Below are 27,827 nucleotides of genomic sequence, written 5' to 3'. Positions count from 1 at the left end.
ATTTGTTAAATGTAAACATTGTTTGTAAATCCCAGGCCCTGAAGATGATCTCAATAAAAGATCGAAACGTTGGCACGATAAAGAAAATGTTTTTCTGAAACCTACATCACACCCGACCGCATCTCACGATATCTGAATAACTATCGATTAACGGTCACTAATCTCTACACATTTTTATTTATTTCCTTTTCTCGAGAGGCAGCATTAACTATCTCCCGAAGTTGTAAAAATAATTAACTATAATACTTGCACCCCAATTCGGAAGAAACGTGCGGAATATATTTAACCGTTGTTTTACCATTCTTGGGAGATGTGACGAACTTGGAAGAAAACTTCTAAAAGAGAAAACTCGCTTGAAAAATTGAATTACCTCCATGTCTTTATATAAATGAACCGATCTGCAAAAACTAAAATATAGTGTTTCGGCACAACTCAAATAAACAGGTCACATCTTTTCTTTCCAACTCCTTGTTCCGAAGTAAAAGTTGTGTTAGTTATCGGCGGAAACCATGTTTGCCATATTGATTTGACGATTTCAAAAGTACGCCGAGAAAGTTAATTTTCTTCTTAGCACTTACTCAAATAAAATTTTATATTTAACCTTCAACTGTCCTTTACAAACAACAAAAGATCAATGATAAACTTTTTTATTGATTATTGATAAAAAATGTATTTTAAACATGGATGTAAATATACAAAATTTAACATATTAAAATAAGCTTGCTTTGCCGTTCTATTCTAAATATTGAGAGAAAGTAATCTAAATTTGGAAAATACTATTAAATTTCCGTTCTTGGTGTTCGTCGCGGGAAACGAAAGTGTGTTTGTAGGTAAAGCCGATGGTGTTTGGTAAAGGCTTTTTCAAAACTTTAAAATTTGGACATAGTGAATATACGTATTATATGGAAAAATAGAATTAAAATAAGATGTTGTATTGGATCTTCTTGAGGTCATTTTACAGGCGAATAAAGAACATCACTGATTGGGTTTCACCAAGCTTTCGGCGAATGTTCCGCCATCTTCAGGGCCTAATTTATTAAAAACAAAATTGACAAGAACAGAGTTACATAACACATCTTGTATAAATACATTACAAAATACAATTACGTACTTAACCCAGTTGTTAGGAAAATTAAATTTATTGCACGTTTGTTGTTTTTTTGAAGTGAAGGTAAAAATGAATCTATATACTAAAAACAAAAACAGTCTTGCTTAAAGTCAAGTGACACTCATCGGTACATCCTTTGGTTTCATTTTTTCATAAGTTAACACTCAATCTCAGGTACATGTATTTCTTTATCACAGAAACGTCATATATATACAACTTTTTAACTGTTTTTTAACTTAAAATTATAATTTTACTAGCTACAACTATGTACAAGGATTCGAAGAAATTGAGACACACATCGAACGGTTATAACACGGTAAGGGACCCATCCCTGTTATCAATCCCGGTGTGATTAGTCACACCAACGTCACTTTGCGCTTTATTTCGATTCATGAACAGTTGCAGGATTCCCGAATATGCCATGAGGGAGCCCAGTCGATCCATTTGTAAATTACAAGTGTTTTCCGTAACATGAACAAAGACTTTTTCGTAAAGTAGTCGTCTCTCCAGGCTCAACTCTCTGCCCAGGATCCCAGGGGAGTGTTGTCTCCTGTCCTGGCCGACCTGGTTATGACCGACCTTTTGGAGTGGATTCTGTTACAATTGCCGTTTGAAATTAAATGATTATTAAAATATGTCGATGACCTTTTAAGCATTATACCAAGAGTTTATGTTCAAGAAATGCTTAGACTGTTAAACTCCTACCATGGCGCCCGAAAGTTTACAGTGGAGGAGGAGAACAATGGTAAACTTCCATACTTGGATTTGGTGATTGAAAGAAATGATTACGGATTAACTCCCAATTTATACAGAAAGCCCACTAGGAATGATAGGTTCCTGGATTTCAACTCTTCCCATTCTTTCTTCTTAAAGCTGAACTGTGCCAGAAATTTGATAAACCGAGCCTTGGGCTTGAGCGACTCAAAATATCTGGAACAAAATGTAGCCAAAGCCCAAAAAAATGCTAAAAACAAACCACTACCCGGTGGCACTGGCAAGTAGGCTCATAAATGAGTTTAAGGAAAAATATGTTGAGAATACTGCTCTAATGTCATGATGGAGGGGAGTGATAAACCAATTTCATTTAGATCAATCACATATGTTCCTAATGTATCCCCGAGAATCAAGAAATTATTTAAAGATAAGATGGGGAAAATTGGTATCACGTATAAATTTAAAAATAACCTTAGATGTTTGCATTCAAACCTAAAGGCGAAGGAGCCAATAAGCTCACAGTCGATTGTGATTGACAAGGTGTCATGTGCGGGTTGCCATATCCAATATGTTGGGCAAACAAAGCAAAAAGTAGAAAAAAGAATGAACCAGTATAGACTGGACTGTATAAATAGAAAGAAAACCACGGGATTGGCAACACATGCGACGGAAAATGGTCATTTCTGCAGGTTGGACTCCCCTGGGATCCTGGGCAGACAGTTGAACCTGGAGAGACGAGACGACTACTTTACGAAAAAGTCTTTGTTCATGTAACGGAAAACACTTGTAATTTACAAATGGATCGACTGGGCTCCCTCATGGCATATTCGGGAATCCTGCATTCATTCATGAATCGAAATAAAGCGCAAAGTGACGTTGGTGTGTCTAATCACACCGGGATTGATAACAGGGATGGGTCCCTTACCGTGTTATAACCGTCCGATGTGTGTCTCAATTTCTACGAACCCTTGTACATAGTTGTAGCTAGTTAAATTATAATTTTAAGTTAAAATAACAGTTAAAAGTTGTATATATATGACGTATCTGTGATAAAGAAATACATTTACCTGAGATTGAGTGTTGACTTATGAAAAAATGAAACCAAAGGATGGACCGATGAGTGTCACTAGACTTTAAGCAAGACTTTTGTTGTTTTAAGTATATAGATTCATTTTCATCTTCATTTCAAAAAAACAACAAACGTGCAATAAATTTAATTTTCCTAACAACTGGGTTAAGTACGTAATTGTATTTTGTAATGTATTTATATAAGATGTGTTTTGTAACTCTGTTCATGTAAATTTTGTTTTTAATAAATTAGGCCCTGAAGATGGCGGAACATTCGCCGAAAGCATGGTGAAACCCAATTAGTGATGTTCTTTATTAATCTGTAAACTGACCTCAAGAAGATCCAATACAACATCAGTTTATAATAAAGATTTAAAAATACTTGTTTCCTAACTGATTTTAAATAAATGGAGGTAATATTATTGATTGTGTTATAATCCATCACTGCTTTGAATAGCAAAATAATAGAAATGATGAATGATGGAGTGAGTGCGGTGTTCAATCCTTTTTAAAAATTTAGTTCCTACTCACCGTATCACACTTACCTAATCAATATCTTTTAAAAAGGATAGAAAAAAAAGCTTTTCTTTACCAATAGCTTCATTTATCCCAAACTGTTTACAGAAACTTTAATTTCAATAATAAACTTGAAACACGGAAAATGTAAATAATAAGTATAATGTAATAACAAAAATATATTTTTAATTTGTTATCTGTTTATTATTAATTATTATTTATAATTTTTTATGCAAAGACGTTTGACAAGAAAAATTAGGCTCACGAGCGGGACTCGAACTCGAGACCTTCGACCTGTGCTCTAACCACTGTTGGTGACCGCTAAGTGGTGAGAACACCGGCGTATTGAACGGAAGGTCGTTGGTTCGGGCCTTGCTGAAATTAATTTTTCTTCCCAACCGTCATTGCACAAAAATTGGATCAAAAATATATTGCCTAACAAACTACAAAAAATGACAAAGTTATCATGACAAGGATAATTAATAAAATGAGAACATACAATCGGAAATAAGAAGGTCATAAAAATGCGGACCTGTATTCCAAACGTATTACTGCACGTAAAAATACGGGTTCAATTCCATTTTTATTCGATGCCGTTGCCCTTTAGGTTTTGAACAACTGCATATTTATACTGGTTGTAACTTGTATCTAAACAATAACACATTTCTGTAAAAACGTATGTATAATATTACATATTCAATAGAGAAGATATGGGGATAATAGGGAAATCTGATGAACATATTATAAATGCACAAACAAGTAGCACTCGAACATGGATAACTGATAAATGCGCAAAAAAACTCACATTCACACGTTACTTGCACATCACACAAAAGAAGATAAAGTTGAAACGAACACAACAAAATGGTAAGAAATTAACAGACAAGAATATCGTCATTTTTTAAAATATTATATATATATATTCTTTGGNAAACGACAAAGGAAAAATCCGACTTCACCGTCGACCAAAGAACACCCTAGCGAGTGGCAACGACCGCGGGAATCTCAGTACGTCTGCGGACCTACACGGACAACGAATGTTCTTCACCGAAGATGGCTCACAACCAGAACGACTATATGTAACATCATAAAATCGACAAGTAAAGACGTTTTCAGTGACGGTTTAAGAGGATAATACATTGTGTTATTGTATAATTTGCTATCGTATCTCACGTTCCCTCTCAACCACCTCTCTTCGCTATCTCCTCCCCTCTGACTCTCTCATTCCTCTTAGTCTCTTCACTTGTCTCTTGCCTTCCTCTCTATCTTTCTGTCTCTCTCTCTTTATATATATATATATATATATATATCTTTCGTCCTCTCTCTTCCCCATCACACACTTTCTCTCTCTCCCTCCCTCTCATTCTCTCACTCTCTTTCTCTCTCTCTCTCTCACTCTCTCTCTGTCTCTCTCTCTCTCTCTGTCTGTCTCTCTCTCTCTCTCTCTCTCTCTCTGTCTCTCTCTCTGTCTCTCTCTCTGTCTCTCTCTCTGTCTCTCTCTCTCTGTGTCTGTCTCAGGAATCACAGCTCTTTTCATTAAAAAAAGGCTATAACAGAATATTCCGTTTTTAATAATATTTGAGCTGTCACGCTGAAGTCAAATATATCCAAATATAGTACGACTTCTCCTTTTGTCCTTTTCAAATCCAAAATTCTACAAGTCCCTCAAAAAGATGTAACATTTCTTACATACTTCTATAATTGTATATTTCACACTACATTGTCCCTTATTCTGGAAATATTCGAACACCTTTACGAATGATGGCAAAAACGTAGCTCCATTTACTCGCCATTATGTTTTCAGTATTTGACAAGATTCTTCTTAAAGGAATGTTATCAAAATTGAACTCCTTTCCCTGACAAACTGTTCGACTTCGCTCTCAACATTTCATAATGCGGAATGTTTTGCATTGTAGACCGTAATATCCTCCTTCTTTAAGCATATCGTATACCAGTCTTTTTTCGACGGGGCATACAGATATGTTGTACAAATTAAAGCGTTATGCATAAGCGAAACTTAAGCTTCCTATTTTAACTGTTAGAGCTGGTCTTTGCGATCCTACAAAAATCAGATTACTACTGTTCTCGGGCTGCGGGAGTAAGGCAAAATGCTTGTTGCAATCCTCTGTACCAGTTATACAGAAGATTTTCCGACTACACCTACCGTACTTCTTAAGACCTTTTCCCATGTTAGTACTGGCAATTCTACTACTCTCTCATCCTGATTCTACAGTAGGTTCGGTAAAACAGCAGACATGTCCCAAGTAGTTTTGTCAGATTGGTGGAAATAATGGAATATTGGAAATAATATCCAAAATCTTTAGATAAATTGTATATTAATCATATTCTCTTCACAACTACCTAAACATTTATTTATACAAAAATTTACCAAGTTCCACAGTAAATTCTCGCCGAAACACGTCTCACGTACCAACCCATAGAGGAGAGGCAGACGAAAATGATCAATTACGACGAAAATACATATAATTATATGTTTTATTTACATAGATCTAATCGCATTTTTCCATTTATAGCAGGTCAATCAGCTTCCTAAAACACAATTTTATAAAAAGTAAGAAAATAAATTAATAACATAGAGAGAGAGAGAGAGAGAGAGAGAGAGCGAGAGTGAGTGAGAGTAGGAAATAAAATAAACGAGAAGTAATTTCAAATGAGGCGCATCGTTATGTTAAACACGCACTACCAATCCATCATGTGGGGTTTTAATCTAGTCAAGCGCCTTAATAAGAAGAAATTTGTACTTTAAGATTCTTGGTATCCTTATTGGTACTTTGCACTTGCATATTTTATCCGCATATGGCAAAGCTTTTAAACTGTGCATTTTACGAATATGAACTTCTCGGTAACGTTTTTTTGCCGATCTTGCAAAATGATTACAAGAACCGTTTTAAATGAAAATATCAAGGAGCAGCTTTTGTTTAAAATTTATAAATCGCGCTTTGAAGGAATTTCATTCAATTACATTATTGTGTTTTGAGATGTACTATTGTTAATAATGTGTGGTATTTAGCGAACGTTGATTAATTTTTATTTAGAGACCGTGAGATGCGGTCTGGTGTGACGTAGGTTTAGAAAAACATTTTCTTTATCGCGCCAACGTTTCGATCTTTATTGAGATCATCTTCAAGGCCTGGGATTTATAAACATAGTTTAAATTATACAAATACATGTAAGATGTGAAAAAAAGAATTTATACAATGATAGAAATTTTAGACTCAATCAAAATATTTATCCTCACTCAAAGTGTTTGTTTTCTGTGTAGATGTTTTTAATTCTTGTCTGTGGTGTTGAGACTTGAGTGCCAGTGAGATATTAATGTCTTTTGTTTATATACGTTGGATTTTGAAGGGGTGGGGAAAAATTCGGGATAGAAATCCGTTTTTCTACGAGGAGTCGGCTTCTTTGAGGTGAAAGGAGCCGACAATGGGAAAAACTGGGTAATGGTTCGGCCTGATTATCCTTTTAGGATTATATAGACGGAGTTTGATAGAATTTATATATTAGTATTATTAGTACTATGGTGGTGGAGTTGAGTTGTAGTAGTTGATTATTCTGTTGATTATGTGTTTAGGGTAGTGATTGTTATGGAGGATTTGTTTGTATATCTTTATGTTCTTGCGGTGAAAAAATTCATGGCTTAGTGCAATAATTCTATGAGTAGCCCTTTAGCCATGTTTATTATTGTAATAATGATACAGGCTTATTACATAAATTAAACACATTTCTTTCTTCTGATAACTTTAAAATAGTCTTCAAAAACTATAAAACTATTCACACTCTTTTTTCCAAAATTAAAGATCCCACACCAGTAACAAATAAGTCTGACGTAATTTACAAAATCAATTGTTCAAATTGTCCAGCAACTTACATCGAAATTACACCCAATATCTGGTTAAGATGGTAGTACAACGTATCTATTATTGCAAAAAGCCCAAACAAAACCCTACAGCACTGGCTACTCACCATTTTGAACACCAACACAACTTCGATTTCAACAATCCAAAAATATTACACACAGAACAAAACAAACATAAACGTAACTCTTTAGAAATGGTTTACATCAACCGAGATAAACACAGCATCAATTACAGAACAGACACATGTAAACTCAGTCGCAGCTGTAGATTTGTAAATAAAAATGTTCCTGGGAGGTATGCTAAAAGCTGTACCTATCGTTTAAAAATACTTAAGAAACATAATCCGGCCATTGTAATTATATGTATTTCTAGAGCTTGAAGAAAGTTCAATCTTCACTTATTTTTATTTGAATAAAACTCGTACTAGTTGTGTTAGACCTATGTCCGAACATAAATTGATGGCAGGTACGTACACATATGCGGGCCGGTAGCACAAGCTTGACTGTTGCCCGCATGAACGGACTATGAAGAAGTAAAAACCATCCGGGTTCAGAGTCAGCAGCTTTGTATTTCTTCAAGTTGCATTTAAAAAACAAATCGAGTGATTTATCCAAAGATATAGAAGACCTGTGGTTTCCTCGCTTATCGAAGAAATTGAATTGTCTAAGATTGTACAATACTGGCCTATAAAATTTATACTATGGCAAAGTTTTCAGTTATGTTTATGGGTAGAGTTAACATATTCGATTACAATTTGGACTCTCGGACAGTCACCATGAAAGGAAGAAAATAATGCTGAGTTGTATTCTTTCGGTAGAGATGTTGACTGATAAAATGCTTGGCGATTGATATGGTACGCCGAAACTACCCCTTAGAAGGATATATTGTTTTAGTAAGTATCATATAAATTTGGTGAGTTTTTACAATCGTATACCCTTTTGCTAAATTCTAAATTCACTTTTGATAGAATATTTTTTTAATATAAATATAGGCCGATCAACCGCTTTGGGTCATTTTCCGCATTAAAAGCTTTCCGGCTGGGAGACGAGTAGGCCACAGCCCAGGAACCCCGCCCCCGCACGGGCACCCAAACTGTATCCCAAGACACCTCCCTACCTCTGAGTAAAATACAGATTATTGCATAAAATGAATATTCTTTTGTATTAAATTATTTTATCATTTTATCTTCATATTTCAGAAATTAGTTTAGTTTTTCTTTGGAAAGTTAGTAGTTTGCCTATTTGGTCGAGGTCATCACCAAGCGAGTCTTTGATGTGCGTTGGAATTTCCAGCCGACGTCTTTCTCTTTCATATTTTTTGCAATTTGTCAAAATGGGTTTAACTATTATCCTTTCAGAAAAAACTTCACAAAGCGGAGTATCTTTTTTGCCATGAGATGAGTAAGGCTACATTGACCAATTCTGAGCCTAGCAAGGACAACTTCCTCGTGCCTGGAACCCCTATGAGATGAGGCCCAAGGTTTTACACAGTCTTTTACCTCCCTAAGTTTGACATTAGAAGTCGTTCCCCATTCCTTTAGCCATAGCTGCCAAGTGTTTCTTTTATGCCAAGCTGTCACATCGGATTTTGTTGTTTTTGTAATTTTATTTCCATTAAGAATTTCTCTTTGCCAAATTGTGCACCTTGTCATTACCAAATATTCCGCAGTGTCCAGGAATCCACATTAATACTACATTATTTCCCTGATTTTGCAGTGATTCAATGGGAAATAGGATGTGTTGTATTAGTGGATGTACAGAAAAGTTGTTCTTCAGTGCAAATAGCGCCGACAAAGAATCAGTACAGATGACTGTCGTTTTCCTCGGGGGCTAATATAGTTAAGCACTTTGCTACTGTGATAAGCTCAGCAGTGTAACTGCTGGATAGGTGGTAGAGTAAACATATACTGCCCATTATTATTACAAGTGAAGAAAGCAGCACCTGTCCATATATCATTTCTTGAGCCATCTGTAAAACATAGTGTTGGATTCGAAAAGGTATACATGGTTTTAGAAAACTCTTTTCTATGAATATCTTCTTTTAATATTGGTACAAAAGTGTGTGGTGTTTAGTGACCGTGAATAATCATTGGTACAAAAGTATCTTTTTTATTTTCATTTTTGCCTTTGTTATTTCCAGAATATCGTTTAACCCACAATTAGTCAAAAGCACCTAACGGTGGCTCTTTTTAAAATGTATCTGTTGGGTGTATAGGCAATTTTTTTGTGTGTGTTTGAGCTATTCTGCAGTATTTATCGATTTTTATACGTCTATCCAATACTAAAACCATCACCAGGAGTTTAATTTGTTAGTGACATTCCGCGTACATCTCAATGCGTCATTTCTTCCAACGTGCTCATCTTATTTTTTTAAAAATTGAATAAAAAAGCATTCGTTAAAAAAATGTGTTTTTATGTACCGACACATAATGAATGTAATTAGTGTTTTAATACGTTTTTATCGTTCAACATGTTAATTATGTAGCCAAAATTCTAACCTGGCTGAACCAAATGCTTGGTAATTGAAAATATTCAATTGAGAATTGTGGAGCACCTCTCGCTTTAACTTTACCCCAATCGGAGACTTTTGCCCTATCCGTCTGTTCTCAGCCCCAGCAATGTTTACTTATTTCCCTGACGGTGGGAAAGGTTGAATCAGGTTTATTAAAAGAATCGTGCAATGAAGCATATCGGAAGAGTGTCGTAAAACACAAGGGTTTTATTTTTCTTTGGCTGTTTAACCTATTATTTGAAGGCAGGTGGGTCTTCCTGGTGGTAATGTGGGCAGGTGGCAAATTTTCGTTGAAAGGATGCAAAGTTTGTTCAGAACTGCAGAAGTTTCAAGCTACATATTAACAAGCCGGCTAAGTCTGCCAAGGCTTTTATCATAGAAAGTGTAAGAATTGTTCTATGAATTCTAAGTAGATAAAAAAGACTGTATCTAGGATACTGAAATATATGTGAATCCGCATTTTCCTCCTAGTCTCCTTTTTTGTGTGACTTAATGCATAAATGTAATGCGATATTTATTCCAATATTTCATCCGGCATTAATCTATTGTAATAATATATTTTTATTTTCACCATTGTAATTGATTTTATCGGACTATTTCTTAATTAAATATCTTCTCTCAGATGCCCGTGGATAAACCATGCCGTCTGGAATATGCTCAACGTGGAAAATAGGCAAAAATAACTTTCGGATTTATAGCTAATATAGATTTCAAAAAGGCCCACTTTTTATCAAGTTTATTGTTTTTCCCCAGCACCCAAGTATCGGTCGTTTATTGAATTTTGTGACAAATTTATGCGGACATCTCACCCTGTTTCCGTCGGGTCGCTAACAAATCGTTCGGATATTCGGGGGTCGGAGTTTTCCGAGAACGCAGCTAACGTTGGTATTTGGAGTCACAAATATGACCGATAATCCTCGAGTGGCTTACCCAGGGTGAACAGGGCATCATCTAAAAAGTAATGACAGAAAGGCACGAAACAAAACGGTGTCGTTTGACCAACCAATGTACAAATATGCTCAATTGTCTTTTATTCGGAATTTTTATAGTGTTTCAAAGGACCGCGATTTTGTTTACCTAAATGCTTTCTCCTTATAACACAACATTGTTAAATAAGAAAAGAGCAATTGATATCACAATTCAAAAAGGAATACTCAAATTTTGAGCAATCAATGATAGATGCTTCAGATAGGATGGTATAGAAGTTCTATGATAGAGATATTTTATGAATTAATATGTTTCAATAACTAGGACTAAAGAAAAAATAAATAAAATAAATGGCAAGTACAAAATTATTGTTTCTAAAGAAATATTTTATTATTCAGTAATTATTTTTTAACCTCCAATTCCCAAATGCTCCTGAAGGAAGTGCTTCACGTTCATTTGCATCTGCAATGTCTGTATTTATTTCTTTTTTTCGAGTTTACTGGTATTCAGTATCATCTATGGAAATTACCAAGCACATTCTTTGCGTAAAATCACTGTATCATTTTCACACGCAAAATAAATTTATCAACTGAGATCAACTGATAACTATACAATAGTCTTGCCAAGGTTTCAAAGTATATTACGCCATCATCAGCTGATCTCTTTACGATTCTCTTCAACTTAATATGTGTAAGCTCATGTGATTTTCCAAGAACGCGAATGAACTTGACTTGTTTGTTTACAAATACAATGCTCACCCTATTGACGAAGTTGGTTCCATCTCAGACCTTTTATTAAGAACTGCGAGTTTTGTGTCCACTTTGAAGCTGTTAAATAGAAGTATTTAAAAAATTATGCTTCATAAAATGGCAGGCGGTAAATTTTAAAAATTTATTTGCAATAAAAATTCTCTACCAATCACTTGTTCGTTGACATTTGGAGTATGCAAGTATTATTTGTTCGCTCGGATCAAACAACGGGTCGCTCATAATTGGGAGGGTATCGAAATATTTGCTCTTCAATATGAGTATAGATGACAGTAGTACTTTATACTGAAAGACGGAATTTAGTAGGACTGGTCCCTTTGGAAAATAGAAAAACTGGGCTTCAGTTGTTCTTATGGAAAATGCTGAACAATGGGATGATTCCCCGGAGGTCTTGTTCTGCACTGTTAGGGCCGCCCAGTGTCGACTCCGTCCCGTGAGCTATGCTATGTTCCACAACATAGGACGAAAAATAGGTCGGAATCTTGTCTTTCTGGAATAGTTCGGCACATTAATCAATATAGGGATGTCGCGGACCCTTTCTCTCACTCCTTGCCCATTTGCACAAAGATTTTGCTGGCATTAAAAAAAGTAATTCACTGCTTTTATATATTCAATGTTTTTTCCTTAGCTACAAGTTTTATTTTTATCTATTGCAGTTTATCGCCAACGTTTATTATCATATCAATTCATTACATTTTTTTAAAGATAAGGTTAAGGTGTTATATCGGAAATGTTATATATATATATATATATATATATATATGTGTGTGTGTGTGTGTTTTTGTACTCGTGACTGTTCAGTTTTTGATCTTTTTACTAGGTTGAATTGCAATAAAATAAAAGTGTTGTGAAAAATATATTTTTACAACGTACCGACGCGCTTTGAATGTAATTTGCTCTTCAATTCGTTTTAATGTGTTTTCAGTGTTAATTATAAAACCAAAATACCAATGGAACCAGATGGTGCTCTCTGGAAAACGGATTTTTTCATTGAATATACTTCTCATTAGAGATGCGAAAAAGCGCTCTTTTTAAGGATCGCATTAAAACCGCTCAAAATTGCATCGGAATGGTGGGGATAAAAAAGCTACCGCTTTTTTTTCACATCGGTTCATCACTCCCATAATAAACTGAAACTGCTTTTATCAGCTCGCGAGCGAAGCCCGATCTCTACAGTTCTCAATGTCCCTCAGGGTTTCCCTTCACAGAGTTTTAGGTCTTTTAGATTATTAGTAAAATTTGAATTCAAATTAATGTTACCAATGGAAACTGGGGCCATGAAATACTGCCTGGACGTTTATCGACTTCAATCATCCTGGACTGCCTGACTTCTCAATCTTTAGAATTATCAAAATAATCTGCTATGTGTATAATCTAAACATTAAAAATTTATATTTAAAGAATATTATTTATCTAGGAGGAAAAGGTTAATTTATATCTTGGTCGAAAAAAGTATTTCCTTTTTTTGGCAACTTCTTGAAAAATGTACAATGGTACTATAACAATACTACACTATAAATAAAGTCTACATATCAATTTATTCAATGTATATTATTGTAGTATGTAGTTAATGAAATTATTTGCGTAACACTGATTTCTTTTCATTGTTGTCTTCATTATTTCTGGAATATAATTTAAGCCAATAATTCGCCAAGGAATCTACATGTATGTTACTATCAACTGCATATTTACAGTCCCTACTTAATAATTTCAGAGTTCTAAGGTATTTATCATCTTTATAGTTTAACACGACTATTCGTTACATAAAACCGTAGCATTCAATAATTAATTCGACGTACATGCGACTTACTGAGTCATTTCCTTATACTCTTTCTTTTATATGCCTACAAAATGTATAAAAAAGTTGGTGTTATATTCTTTGTACTATTATCGAGGTATAGTAAGTGTAATTACTATTTTCAGACGCTTTTATGTTTTTACATGTTAAAGATATAGCCAAAATACTAAAGGAAAAATAGTAGTACCACTAGGTGCCTTTTGAAAATTATTTACATGAATTTTAACTGCCACGGTGAGGTTATTTTGGTGAAGAAACATGGGCGTTTCTAGCTGTTGAATTTTTTTTTTTTTTTAACGAGGGTTCGCAACAGCAGAGGTTATATCAACCTTCGGGGTGCCGGTGTTTTTGAAAAAATCCATGTCGGGTTGGAATGCAGGGCCACTTGGTTCGAACCCGGGACCTTTACCTTACAGTGATGAGCGCCGTGTCAACGCCTAACCGTTGCGGCCACCGACGCCCCCTTGAGGTTACTATTCACAACTTTTTTAGATGCAGGGTAAAAGTAGGATGACAACCAGTGTATGATGAAAAAAAATGTTGAAGGCGGGGTTGAGAAAGCTCGGACAGATGTCTAATATTTTTCGATGTAATATCACCAAAAAGAGTTTTAATAAAATTGTAGAACATTGGAACCGTGGATTTTCAAAAAGCGAAGGAGAAAACAAATTATAAAATTTAATTTAATAATTATAACATTATAAATTATATTTTGTAACTTTTGATTGTAATTTTTGTAATAATAAGAATTCACCTGGTAATACTATTAAAATATTTACCTAGTTGGGAGAAAAATATATGCTACATTTCCATCCGTTATGAAATATATTACAAAATGTATAAGAAAAATTATATGTAAAAATATCTGAATGTGAGGAAACGTTTCTGAGTGTTGATTTTTTACTTCATTAGTTTAATCTGCTTTATTTCTATCCCGAAGATTGAATTGGCTCGTCGTTCGCTTTTCGTTGTTCGCCATTCCATTCTTTCTTGAACTGCTGATTTACCGAGATGACATTTTTCTCTATACTGATTCCATTTACTTATTCGGCACAGTCAATAGTTTTATGCAAATTTGTTTAAATGTAATTTCTGTTTTGTTTCTAACAATAAATAATATTGGTGAAGGTGAATTTTGTGAAGTTTAGACAAAAATTATTAACGAATACTGGAGACAAGAAGAACAAACAACAAGAAGAAAGCAAATTCAGCAAAATGATGACCTGAAAGTAGGTCGAAAGCTTGGCAGTAACAACTGAATTTCATTTCTTCTTCAACACCATACTTTGATCCAGAGAGTTGGTGAGAGAAAAAGTAGTCGATATTTCTAGTACTGAAAACAAAAATTATTAACCCATATTCACGTAACTAATTCAAATCGAATTGTGTAAGTTACTTACTTATAAAGTTATTATAATCTTCCATTTCACTAGGTTTGTTAAGAAACATTTCTATTTTCTTCCGAAACTTCGTTTCAATAAATACAGAATAGAAAAACAAATAGGACATAAAGAAAATAAGTACCATACGATATGGCTGTTCTAAGTTTTTTACTGAACTACTATAAATGAAATTATAATAATTTATTATTTTAAGTTACATAGGTATAAAACTGGTTGCCAGAAACAGTTTATGTGTGTCGAAATGTGAAATGAAAGTGTTGAAATTTTACGTAGGTATTTAATTAGTTGAACGTACTATATTCGTTTCCTCCAAGTAGAAAATCTTCAGAACTTAATACCTTTATTATACTTCCATATATTCTTCAGAAGGCTATAGTATTTTGAACCTCAATATATAACTGTTTTGTAGTAAAAAAGCAGTCGCTACATCTAATTAAATTTTTGATGTTAAAGATTTCATATTTTTTGTGACATTTCGGCAAAGTTTATGTCATATTTATGCTATTTTTTCTTTGAAAAAACTATTATGCTAAGCAATAAAATTAATATAATTATGTATATTTTTTATAATTATGACATTTTTCAATTAACATAATAATTGCAAATGTGGTAACAAGATATGTGGTTGTTGACTTTCTTTAAAATAAAAAATAAATAAATAAATAAACTTGCGTTAATTTTACAACCAGTGGTAAAACGAGATTGATCTAGTCCTGTTTAAAATTTGGACGCTTGAAGGAAATTAAAATTTGTTTTTTAGAGTACTTACCCAGACGCCCTGTCAGTCACGTTTTGTCACTAGGTTGACCAAAATACGTAACAAGCAAATTACGGGTTACTCACCTAGCATAACACATGACTAAATTTTAGATTCATTAGATATTTTACTGACTTTTGAAATGTAAATAATATTAGCAAAGAAAATTTTTTGTTATCTTCTTTCTTTTGTCATTGAGAAGAAATATAGTTATTAAAAATTTGTCTGTAAAGATTGCTAGATGAAAATAAAACCAAACTCCCCTTTACAACGTCAACATTTTTTTAACAAATTTTTTACTCGAAACTTATTATCACCACTAAACAACCGTCTCTACTTCAAGGGAAAATTCTCTAATTTCCTGGCCTTGTGATAACTAGCGACCGTTTTACTTATCTCTTTTCCTCTTCCCCTCCAAAAGCCGGAGATATTTATGACTGAAAATATGATATACGTTTCGGCAACTAAGTTATGAACGGGTTACAGCGGTTTCCTGTGGTGTAAAAATTATCCGGACGAGCAATAAATAAGTAATGTTAACTTCATGTATTATTATACACAAAAGTTTCTCCCAAAAGCTTTGGGCTACTCTTTTCCTTTTTCATTTGGAGGCTTAGAGATTTTTGTCATTTGGAATTAAACTTTTGTCTATTGTGCGGGATCTCCGTTAATTGCTTTCCTCTAAGATTTTTATTTTTTTAATGCAATAAATAATTATTCTTTCTCATTTATTATTGAGGTTTGCGTAAGAATAGCTTTCCTCAATGCCATAACATTTTACTACTTACGACTGTAGGGCAGTTACATAGTACATTTACTGTTGTCTTTTTCTCCTGTAGAAATAGTTCACATCCGTGATTTGTAAATATCGAATTTTATTTTACTGGAGCATGCTCCGTAAATAAATCTGCTAGGTTGTCTATTCTTTTCTAGCAGGATTTCCTCTTTCTACATTTGGGTTGGTAGTCTTGTTGCATGTCTCATGCTAGCATACTTTCCTCGTATTTCCGGTGTTCTTTAGTAACATAAGATTCCAGTTCCTTTCTCTTGATTTTGTTTCTATCTCAAGTTAAGTCTTATTTAAAAGGTATCTTCGCATTCAAATGGGTGGAAGTTTCTTCCTCCTTATTGCATATCTACAAATGGAGGCCATCATTGGGTGGACTTGTTATGTAGATAGATGTTCAAATGTAGATATTTCTAAAATGCTTTCCAATTTCCGATATTCGGAGCCATTTAAAAAATATTGATATAGTTAAGGTAATTTTAAAATTCAAATAAATGTTCAGGGACTTGAATCCTCCAAAAGCGTAAGTAGCGCCGAGATCTTATTTTTGAGTGAAGATGGGCGAGATTTCAGTGTGAAAGAGTATTGTCACTTAGCAACTTCTCCCACAAGAGACTCAAACGACAAATTCACCATATATTAAAATATTTACCTAATACAATATTTGTAGTTGTAAAAATCTTTTTTTTTATTTGTAGTACATTACAAATACATTTAAATAGGTAACATGAAATAATGAGGAAGATAGTGTATACAAAATTAAAAACTAGAGCGGAGAAAATACCTATTGGTAATATTCCAATGATACTAAAATGTTGTCTGTTTAAATAGTACTCGTGGCATTATCACTTTCAGTATCATCACCACCACTTCCTAGGAGATCTCACGGACATCGTCTTTTCAGTCGGCGAGGAGGGTTCGAATGAATTCTGGTTTCTTATGTTCGGATTTACGGTGGTTGAGAGAGTTTCATGAAAATTGCACTATCGAGAACGGAGTTCATCTCATAAGTTTGTAGGTGTATATGTTCGATTCATAAAATGGAACATCTAGTATTTTTCGTGGCATTGTATTGTAAAGTTACAGCAGACCCAAGTAAAATAATTTTTTTAAAGCAATTTTATTGAAATCGCTTTTATTTTTTTTTTACTGAACCGTTTATTTATCTATTCTTTTTTAGTACCGTATTACGTATTATTTTCTTATCTTAAAGAAAAGTCGATTCATATATTTACGCCGAATTACACACACAAGGACAGAATTCTATATTAAAAAATAATGAATGGATATTCTAAATATGATAACAAAATATATATGCAAGTTGATGGTTTGGAAGACGTTTCGTTCCCATTTTTGGAGATAGACAAATAAATGATTTGATTGATATGGTTCTAGATCAAGTCCCATTAATCATGCAAGTATGTCGATGACTTGTTTCTGATTTTCTGAAAGCCATCGTCTCAACATTTTTAATAGTGATCATAAGAATGTAAAATTAACCTATGAAGTACCAAACAGTAGATCTATTACTTTTCTAGACATGAAAGTGATTGGAGGTTCCTAGGCACATTGATGCAAAGATGGTATGCAAAATAAATTAGCACGGACAGATATTTCAATTATTTCTCTTCTGCCTCTTTTTATTAAAAACTGAATCGCGTTAATAATAATCGCGACTATTGCAATGGAAAAAGCACTCGACCTTGCACCCTTACATATACTGTACAAAAGATTACTTTTGCGTTCAACAGACTCCTGAGATACAAGGAAATAACGCCAGATCTAACGAGGAGCCATGACAAAATTCTGGAAAGTATTAAAATAAATGAGATGCCTATAATGGTACAATAGTTGACAAAATGAGAGAAGACCCAACTTTGACAGACCCTTCCAAGTGGACATAGTTAATAGAGCCCTTCGGAAGAAATGTTGCTCCAGGTTTCAAGAAGGAGACCAAATATGGTACACAGATGGATAGAATATGGAACAAGAAGTAGGATGCAATAAAACTCTGAGTACAGGAGTTAATAAAGAAAAATATGAAAGCTGAAACAGACATACGGACCATCGCACAGCCAGTCATCCATAAAGGCGCTAAATGCCAAAGTTGTCAATACCAAACTTGTTTGGGAGTGCCTAAATTGCCTAATGATTCTGGGAAAACATTACAAGATTTCATTAAAGTGGGTTCCCGGACATGAAGGCATAGAAGGAAATGAACAGGTTAACCAACTAGCAAAAAAATGGGACCCATGGGATCAGAACCACAACTAAGTGCACCGGAGTGTGTCCTTAAGTTGAAACTGGAAAAAGGGTTTGAGAAAGAAAACCTCAGGCACCCGACACGTATCAGGCAAGCTAAGAGCTTCATAAATCTCTCAAAACGGATGGCGAAGGAACTCCTCTTTCTAAGGATTTGAGGAAAATTATTGATGTCTATATGGCCACTGCCCTCTTATCTCTCTTCTGAAAAAGATGGGGAAAGCAGAGAGAGAAAATGCCGACGCTGCCAGGAGCAACCACAGTGGTCACTTTGATAGGATATTTCACTCACCAAAGGAGGTCCCCGAAGAGCCACCAAGACAGTGCTTAGTCTTAAAGGAAATGGAAGTATGTCTGTAATTTTTTGGGGTTCTGCATTAGATCTACTTAGATCGCACCGGAATAAAGGATTGTCAGAATTCTACATCAACCCCCCAACACTTAAAAAAATAAAAAATTAAAGAGCCAGGTTTTCGGCCATAATTACGATAATTGCCCAAAGACATTGATTGATAAATGGTTAGATATAAATTCAATAAAGTCAAAAAACCGTACTATTTTCTTATCCTAAAAAAATCGACTGATACATATTCGCGCCGAAATACATGTACAGCAAGTATACAAACCAATGTGGAAAAAATGTAAATTACCTAAAATATATTTGCTGCTTCCTACGGCCCAGAAAAACACTAGAAAACGTTCATAACCTTTACATAACGATGACATTTTCTTAAAGTATCTCATGTTTTCAAACTGGTTTTGAAATGGTTCTCGCCACTTTTTATAAAATAGAACGGTCATTATGAGTCTCCACATTAAAATGTGAGTCACTACTTTAAAACAATACACATTAAAAAAACTGTATTCATGACAGTATTTGAAAGCTTAAGACTGATAAAAACAACAGTTTAGTTTATTCTAGGGTCAATAGTTTTTGAGAAACCAGAGGTGGCACTAGTACGTTGACACCCTTTATATTCGTACAATAATATATAAAAATAAAAACGACCGTTGCCGTACACAGAAAAAATGCTCAGCTTTTGATGGACGTTGACTTACTGACTGTCTTCGACAGGATCGTGTTAAATTTCGGTCTGAATTGTTCTGGCAGGACAAAGCGAAATTGATGACAGATTACTCAGTGTTTGGAAAACAATAGTTCGGCTTTTACTGAGGCCAATTCGAATAGGAATTTGTCGTATACTATTTACCACGCCACAATTAAATTCTGTTAAAATTGTATAACTTGTCCGCCCGTAAGTCAAAGAAATCAGTACTGTTGCGAATATTACAAATACCACCGGAATAGATTTTAGTGCCAGTGAAAAAATAGTACCTCGTTTTCATAATCTTCATTTGAACAATGAACTAATTAACATGAAAATTGCGAATTTTTTCTCTGAATCGCTCCTATTGGTGGAAAAATACTTCCTTCTCAAAACTATTCACAAAAAATTTATATGTACTATATTCTCGTCAATGAAACAGAATACTCTTCCCTCACCATGGTGAATTAAAGAAACGCTTTGATAATATGTTACTTCTGCAATCTTAAATAAATACCTGGTGTCAATTTACACTCTGTTATTTTGTTAACAACTACTCAACCCTACTCGTCGAGTTCATTTGATTTTTTGAAAAATGTCGAAAACCGTTTAAAAATCTGTTATGAAAAAATTAGATATCACAAAAACAACACCTTAAATCAGATACTGAAGAAACTAAAATATTCTTCATAGTTTTTATATCAAAATGAATTTATATTTAACTTTTCTTCTCGGCCCTTGGAATTTTATTAGAGATTTATTGGGATAAAGTATTTTGGGTATGTATGCGACACCTGACGGTAAGTTGTGTCAAGCCATCTTGTGGGGCAGCGATTCATAGACAAGGGAAGGATACAAACTTAGGATCATTGAGTTTTATGAAACTTTCTTTTGCTATACTAGGTCGAAAAATAATACACACGGTCTGAGCTTTTTTGCCATTGGGCCCTAAGAACTGAGAAAGAAAGTTTTATATAGTTCGTAAAATATGTTTTTCCTATATCTTTTGGATGTATTTTGAGGTTATTATATATACTCGTTTAATTTAGTTTACATTATTTATATATATATATATATTTATATATAAGTTATGGTTTCGATGTAAGAAACTATTTTTTTAAAAGTAACATTTATTCAATCAATAACATTTATTGATTCTACTTTAAAGTGTCTATATGGTTCGGAGTCCCGAGTGGATCTGACGAAGAGGGGTCTTTATGCTTANTATATGTATAAAATCGTTATTTTAACTACGCACACAAGCAGAATCCCATTCTTCAAGAAGAGCGGTTGAATTGTTTAACGCTTGTTGGATGTGGCGAACAAAACATGTCGAACGCGTCACTTTGTCATGTCCCGTCTGTGTTATATAGGATTCATGGCAGGAGAAAGTGCCGGCCAATTCACTGTGGTAATCCCTACATCCTCCAAGTAGTGGCTAACAACTAGAGCTACACGGTCGTCATGCATTAACACGAACTTGTCCCAAATAACTGAAACGAATGGGACCAAAGCATAAGAAAAACAACCTTAATGTACCATTGTGCAGTCAAAGTTACATTCTGTATGACATTCAGACGGGGCAGAAACGTTGGTTCCACCCCACACGGCTATACCATAACGAACTGTCTTGGAAAAGGCTGCAAGGCACGCATAGCACGTGAAGCAGAGCGTTCTCCACGTCTTCTCCACAGACGGTTCCAGTCATCTGATTGCCACAAACTAAACCGTAACTCATCTGTGAAGAGAAACCATTGTTCCAGTGGCGAAGCGTGATGCTAGTTTGCGAATAGTCGCCTTACTACTCCCCGGCTAATCTACTACTCGATAGCTCTCCGATAGTAGAGAACCTATTGAGGGACGTATAGAGAAAAGTTATTCACACGAAGCTTTCGTGATGACTGTTTTAGAGTGACGGACCGTTTGGAGCTGTTTACTATGAAGGAAGCCGTTCAGTCGGTTCCGTAGGGCGATAAGTGTAACAAAACTATCGTCTGTAGCCGTCGTGCATTGCGGTCGACCACTACCTTATCTTCGGTCTAACTTCCGGTACTAACCCGTTGTAGACCATCGTTTAGGGTAGAGCGCGGCACAACTCTGGACTTGGCCTATGTAACAGACGGTACGTCTTTCGTTGGGCAAAGTATCTGCCTGAACTATCTTTTCAACAGAGATCCATGCATTTAAGAAAAAAAAATTTTTTTTTACTCTACTAAAAAAACAATTAATTTACTCGCCAAGTTGCCTCTGAAATGGATGAAGTTGAACTGGTTTTGTTTTTTATCCAAAGAATACAAAAGGATTTATAGTGTTATACAAAGTAAACATCAAATTGTTAATGTTGTGTTTACATTTTAAATAAATAATTAATCTTTATACCTAGTTATGGAAAATAAACAAATAAATACAATTGTCCGGTTTTTCTTTTTGGATTTTATAAAAAGTTACAAAAACTGAAATATGCTTAAGTTAAGTAGAAGATAACACAGTTCATATAAAAAATTGTATTCGTTTTAACCACCAAGCGAAAAATGCATATTTTTTGTTGACCATGTAGGTGATTTAAAAATTCTTACCTCCTATGACGATATTAGACGCTAGAACATGGAACAACTATTAATACTAATTAATTTTTCATTTGTTTTCGTTCATATGTTTTATACAATAACTAAAAAATATATACAGCATGAAGTTACTTGTACATGGAAAAGTTCCATATTACTATTTACTTCCTATATTCGAAAAAAGATTTTAATTTCAGGCAATAAACATGTTCATAAATGTTTAATAAAACAGGCAGATCATCGGAAAACACGCGACAAACGGGAACATGTGTGCATAATGCACTTCTGCACATAGACGGAAACAAACACTAGAATTCATTACCGACCCGAGGCAATATTATGCAAATGCCATTATTGCCAAAGCTGATACCGTTTCGCGCACTACTGGATTATACTTTGCTATATGTGTACAATGTCCGTACATAACTGATCCTCGTGGGATCCTATTTCTTCATAAATTCCTGATTTTTTCCACAAAACTCAGTTTTTTATAGAGTTTGAAAGTCTATCATATTCTCTCAACAATATTTAATTTTAAATTTTTGGTGTATATTGAGATACATTTTGTCTGCATTGTGAAGAACATACTTATGCAATTTTTCTGGGGTTAAGGACCGCAGAAACGCAATCAACAACCGGATTCCAGTGTTGAAAAATACCCATTTGAAAGTAGTTTTTTATTCAGGGCCGCTGAGATTAGAACCCAGGAACTTTTCAGTGAGTCTTGGAAGTTTAAATTTGTTTTACAAAAAAACCGGCAGCCAAGTTGGCTACTTTCCGATTTTTACTTACTTTGTTTTCAAAGTATTATTGCAATTCATTTTTAAAATAGTTTTATTTTATGTTAACTATAAGAAGTAATCTATTTGTACTTTAAAGAGGGACTGGATCGCCGAAACATAGTTCGATCGTGAAATTTAATTTAAAAATACTTTAACGTAATAAGGCCTACAAATTAATTAATTAACTTTAATTAAGATAATTACATCCAAGACTCTGTGATATGTGGTGTACAAAAATAATCCAAATGTATTAGACCTTTCATTTCTATACGGATAAATATTTGTTTTCCCTAACTGAATTTATTATCCCTACCATTTTGGGCTTTTAAGAAAAAATCACTAACTACATTTTTTGAAATTCCATGTTGTAGATAAAATAAATAGAATATACATAACCAATTTTTTTTTTCACATAAAACATTTACGGTAAATCTAAAAGAAAGTTGTGAGTAGTATTCTATATATAGCTTTTTTTGTGCATGCTTTTATTCAGCCTTTTGGAAAAACATTTAAACCAATTCCAAAAACGTTTAAACTTTTTCCAATTAAATTTAGGCTGTTGGTTTTTTTATTTAATATTCCAATTTTTTCGTATTAATGTTGATTTTTTCTATTTAATATTCGACTTTGCCATTTTATTTTCGAGTTTTCCATTTATTATTCATTTTTTCATTTGTTGACACATATTGCATTTAATAATCTACCTTTTCCATTTTTATGTCATGTAAAACTTTTCAGTTAATGTTTGACTCTTTCATATTAATTTCTAATTATTCATTTAATATTCAACTATTTCAACTTTAATTTCGACTTTTTCATTTTCATATTTCACATCATTTCGACTTTTCAATTTATTATTAGTTTTTTCCATTTTAATTTAAATTTTTTCATTTAATATTAGACTTTTTCCATAGAACTTCCGGCTTTTCCATTTATTAGTTTACATTTTAATTTAAACATTTTCTTTTAAAATTTGAAGTTTTTCATTTTATTTCCCACTTTTCCATTATTAATATTAATCATTCTTCCATTTAACATTCAACCTTTTTCACGATTAATTCCACTTTTTCATTTAATATTTGACTTTTCATTTTAATTTCAACAGTTCTATCTATTGGACTTTTTCCATTTTAATTTCGATTGTTATTATTCAACTTTGCCCATTTAAAATTTTTCATTTATTATTTTACCTTTTTTATTTAAATAGCGACTTTTCAATTTATTTATTTTTTTCCATTTATGTTCAGAACTTTTTCACATGTATTTGACCCATTTGCATTTTAAATTATTTAAGAATTGAATTTTTTTTATTATTGGGTTGTCCGGAAAATAATGCAGGATTTTAAGTTTTCATTAAAAAAAATCTATATAAAATATTCTGTTTACGTTTACAGGATTACTCATTTGTATGAATGTCAACACTTATTAATCCTCTTCTAAATGATATTGTTTGTTTACCTCTGTAGCATTCCGCTACTTGGAAATAATTCAGTCATCCTTATAATGTCAAAGCGAGAATTTCGTACGATTTTCTTTTACGAGTTTAAACTCGGCCGAAGCGGAGCCCAAACGGCTAGAAACATTAACCAAGTCTGGGGCGAGGGTTGTGTTAATGAGTGCACTGTGCAAAGGTGGTTTAAAAAATTTCGGGAGGGAGATTTCAGCCTTGAAGATGAAGAAGGTCGTGGAAGGCCTTCCTCTCTTAATGATGATGTTCTGCGATCAGTGGTGGGTGCAGAGCAACTCAAAGTCAGTAAAACGACCGTCGCTGACCACCTCAAGGCGATTGGAAAAGTGAAAAAACTCGAAAATTGGGTTCCACACTCATTAAACGATCGCCAAAAAAATCAGCGCTTTGATGTTTGTGCATCACTTCTTTGTCGAAACAAAAATGACCCATTTCTGGCCAGAATTGTTACATGTGACGAAAAGTGGATTCTCTACGATAACACTAGACGTTCTGGACAGTGGCTCGACAAAGGAGAAGCTCCAATACATTTTCCAAAGCCCCCAACTCATCAAAAAAAGGTAATGGTTACGGTATGGTGGGCTTCATTTGGTTTAATACACTACAGCTTCTTAAATCCTGGCGAAACCATCAATGCTGAATCATACTGTAACCAAATTAATACCATGCATCAGAAATTGGCAGTAATGAAGCCCTCTTTGGTCAATCGGAAAGGGCCCATTTTGTTGCATGACAACGCTCGACCACATGTGTCACGTGTAACGTCACAAAAATTATTGGAGCTTGGCTATGAAACTTTGCCTCACCCACCCTACTCTCCGGACCTCTCGCCTACTGACTACCATTTTTTTAGACACCTGGACCACTACTTACAACACATAATATTCAAAAATCAAACGGAACTGGAAAATGCATTTATTGACTTTATCAATTCTAAAAATTCTGAATTCTACTCAGACGGAATTAATAAGTTACCAACACGTTGGGAGAAATGTATTGAGAGTATGGGAAATTATTTTGATTAAAGAACATTGCTTTAAAGTAACTAGTTTCTTTTTTTTTGTTTAATACCAAAATCCTGCATTATTTTCCGGACAACCCAATACATTTATTTGTCATTTACAACTACAAATATTTTATTTAATAAAAATTTCAATATATACCGGATTTGTGGTCCAAGTCACTTGCAGGAGAGCTTTCCAAATGACAACACTCCTTCACACCGAAACTTCGTAATTTCCCATTCACTGAGACGGTCTGTGGCCACTATGCTTCAGTTGTCTTGGAGGATGTTCTGACATGGCTAGATGTGATAACTGTCGTACTAATAGGCTATTGTGATTGAAGAAATTTTCTAGAAAAAATTAGCTTTTTGTGTTTTTAAATAACGAATAATTTGTTCGCTACGTTTCTACTGAATATGCGTCTACGATTCATTTCTTTAACTCTGACTTTACTTGTAAAACTATTTTCACCCACAGGGCTGTTCACAAACGTGCGAAAGTTGATGGTTTAACCGCTATGGGAGGTTGTGAAAGTCAGCTCTTTTAGTTTTTTCGTTAAGCTCGGCTAATGGAGTTTCTGTAACAAAACATGGCGACATATCACTACTCAGTGACGGCTGTACAATTGGAGGGTTCACATTTGGCATAAAATGGTCTTAAATTTGACATCTATTTGCATATATCGTATTTTTTAAAGCAGGTCAAAGAATAAAACTGAGAAGACTTAGTTGACCGAACGTCCTCATTAGAGCATAATTCTGGTTCACCTAAAATTCTATCTATAGTGTGAGCCAGGTTTGACAGATTGACGGAATGGAGTTGCGAACTCAAACCAACGCCGCAATGTTTCGTTCTCCATAATCTCCACAATATAATACCCGTATACCTGCAAAGACTCAGAAAAAAAGGGTGCAATCTTAGACCCAAATTTTATGTCGGTTCAGAAGTCAATCAAATTAGATCACAAAAAAACGCATCCACACTAGATGACTGATCAGCAAATTTTAAAATATGTTTTTAATAAGTTATTAAGTAAAATGATAGTAAGAAGAGCGAATGAAAATGGATTATAATCAATTATCACAAATTGTAAAGCAATGTAGATAAGAAAAAATTACAGCTCTATTTCAAAAACAAATTACTGTCCCATACCAGCCTTCTTTCAAATTGGTTAAGAAGCCCCTCAGATAAGTTATATTAAGTGAGTGTTTTGTTGTATATAGTACTGATAATTTTTTGTCCCTGGCGTGTGTTGAGAATCGCGGAATACCGAGACCCCCATCGATCCTCAGTTAGGATAGTAATATGCAATATTTATTACTATTACTACTATATTTATATATATTTTAATATGCACATATGAAAGGATGATGGAAGATCATCGAGTTCTTCACCCAATTGAGCGAATGGGATGTAAATGGGAAAGAATTTATTTGATAATGAGTGTGAGCGTGAATGGGTTTGGAACTGCATGCGTTCAGTACAGGACGGATATGACCGAGGTCTGCCCCCGACTACATCTGGTGTGGGTCATTCAGGCCTGCCGGCAATTTACTGTAAATAGCCGAAGCTGAAATTATTGCCGGTTATTTTAATAAAATTGTGTATATATCTACATATTTGATCTAACGAAACTGGTTTTTGAAAAACTTTATATTTGATTAAACTTTACAATAAAAATTACATAAAATATTATGACGAGGATTAATAATATTATATATTATTAAAATATTATGAGGAAGGATACGACTCAAACTCTGACTGAGAAAGGAGGGACAGGTCTATATAGCCTCTGTTGAGTTCCTGGGCCTGCGGGATCTTCTAATGACAACAGCAACAGTTGAGAATGTAAATCCTCCACCCCTAGTTCGGGAATTTCCCTGGAAATATTTGAATTTAGAGGATTTCGTCCTCGGGTGGCCCGGTGAGGTCCGTTGTCATCTTCTTGATTCCTGTCAAAGCCAAGATGATGATTAAAGTCACAAAACTTATGATGAATGCCAAATTACTGGAACTCTGCAGTTAATAAAACGTTGTTTTCACCATCTACGATGACGCTGGGTGGTTTGGAGATTAAGTTGCTGAAGAGATACTTTGAATTTCGACATGTGGGTGATACGGAAATCTAAATCAGCGTTTGCCAAGATATTTGGTTGGCCAGAAGATCAAGATTCCTGCTTTAGTTTTTACCCTCGATATATTATTTGGCTGTTGTTGGGTGTAATGAAGAGTAGTAGTTTATCCTTAGTGATGTCCTGGTCGATGATTTTTAAACTTTCTCCTGTAGAGAAGGTTTCCAGATATTCATTACATGTCATGATATTCTAACGTTTAATAATTTTTTCTTTGTCGTTGTTAAATATGTTACCGGTTATGATTTTAATTACTGTTCCGAGGCCATTTACAATTTCTCTCTTAAATCTATGTTTGATCATATCCCCTTGAGAGTTCATAAATTTCTAAATTA

At 34.1% G+C, this 27,827-nt stretch overlaps 1 protein-coding gene across 1 annotated transcript in view; it reads left to right on the top strand.

The window, feature by feature from the left end:
• LOC106669197 (probable G-protein coupled receptor CG31760) overlaps positions 1-27,827 on the top strand; it is a 437,919-nt gene that overhangs the window by 7,055 nt on the left and 403,037 nt on the right. The gene's annotated exons all lie outside the window — the stretch shown is intronic.

The sequence above is a fragment of the Cimex lectularius genome, unplaced genomic scaffold, assembly GCF_000648675.2.
Source record: "Cimex lectularius strain Harlan isolate CLEC.00 unplaced genomic scaffold, Clec_2.1 scaffold28, whole genome shotgun sequence".
Lineage (NCBI taxonomy): Eukaryota > Metazoa > Arthropoda > Insecta > Hemiptera > Cimicidae > Cimex > Cimex lectularius.
This window is presented reverse-complemented; position numbering and strand designations above follow the sequence as displayed.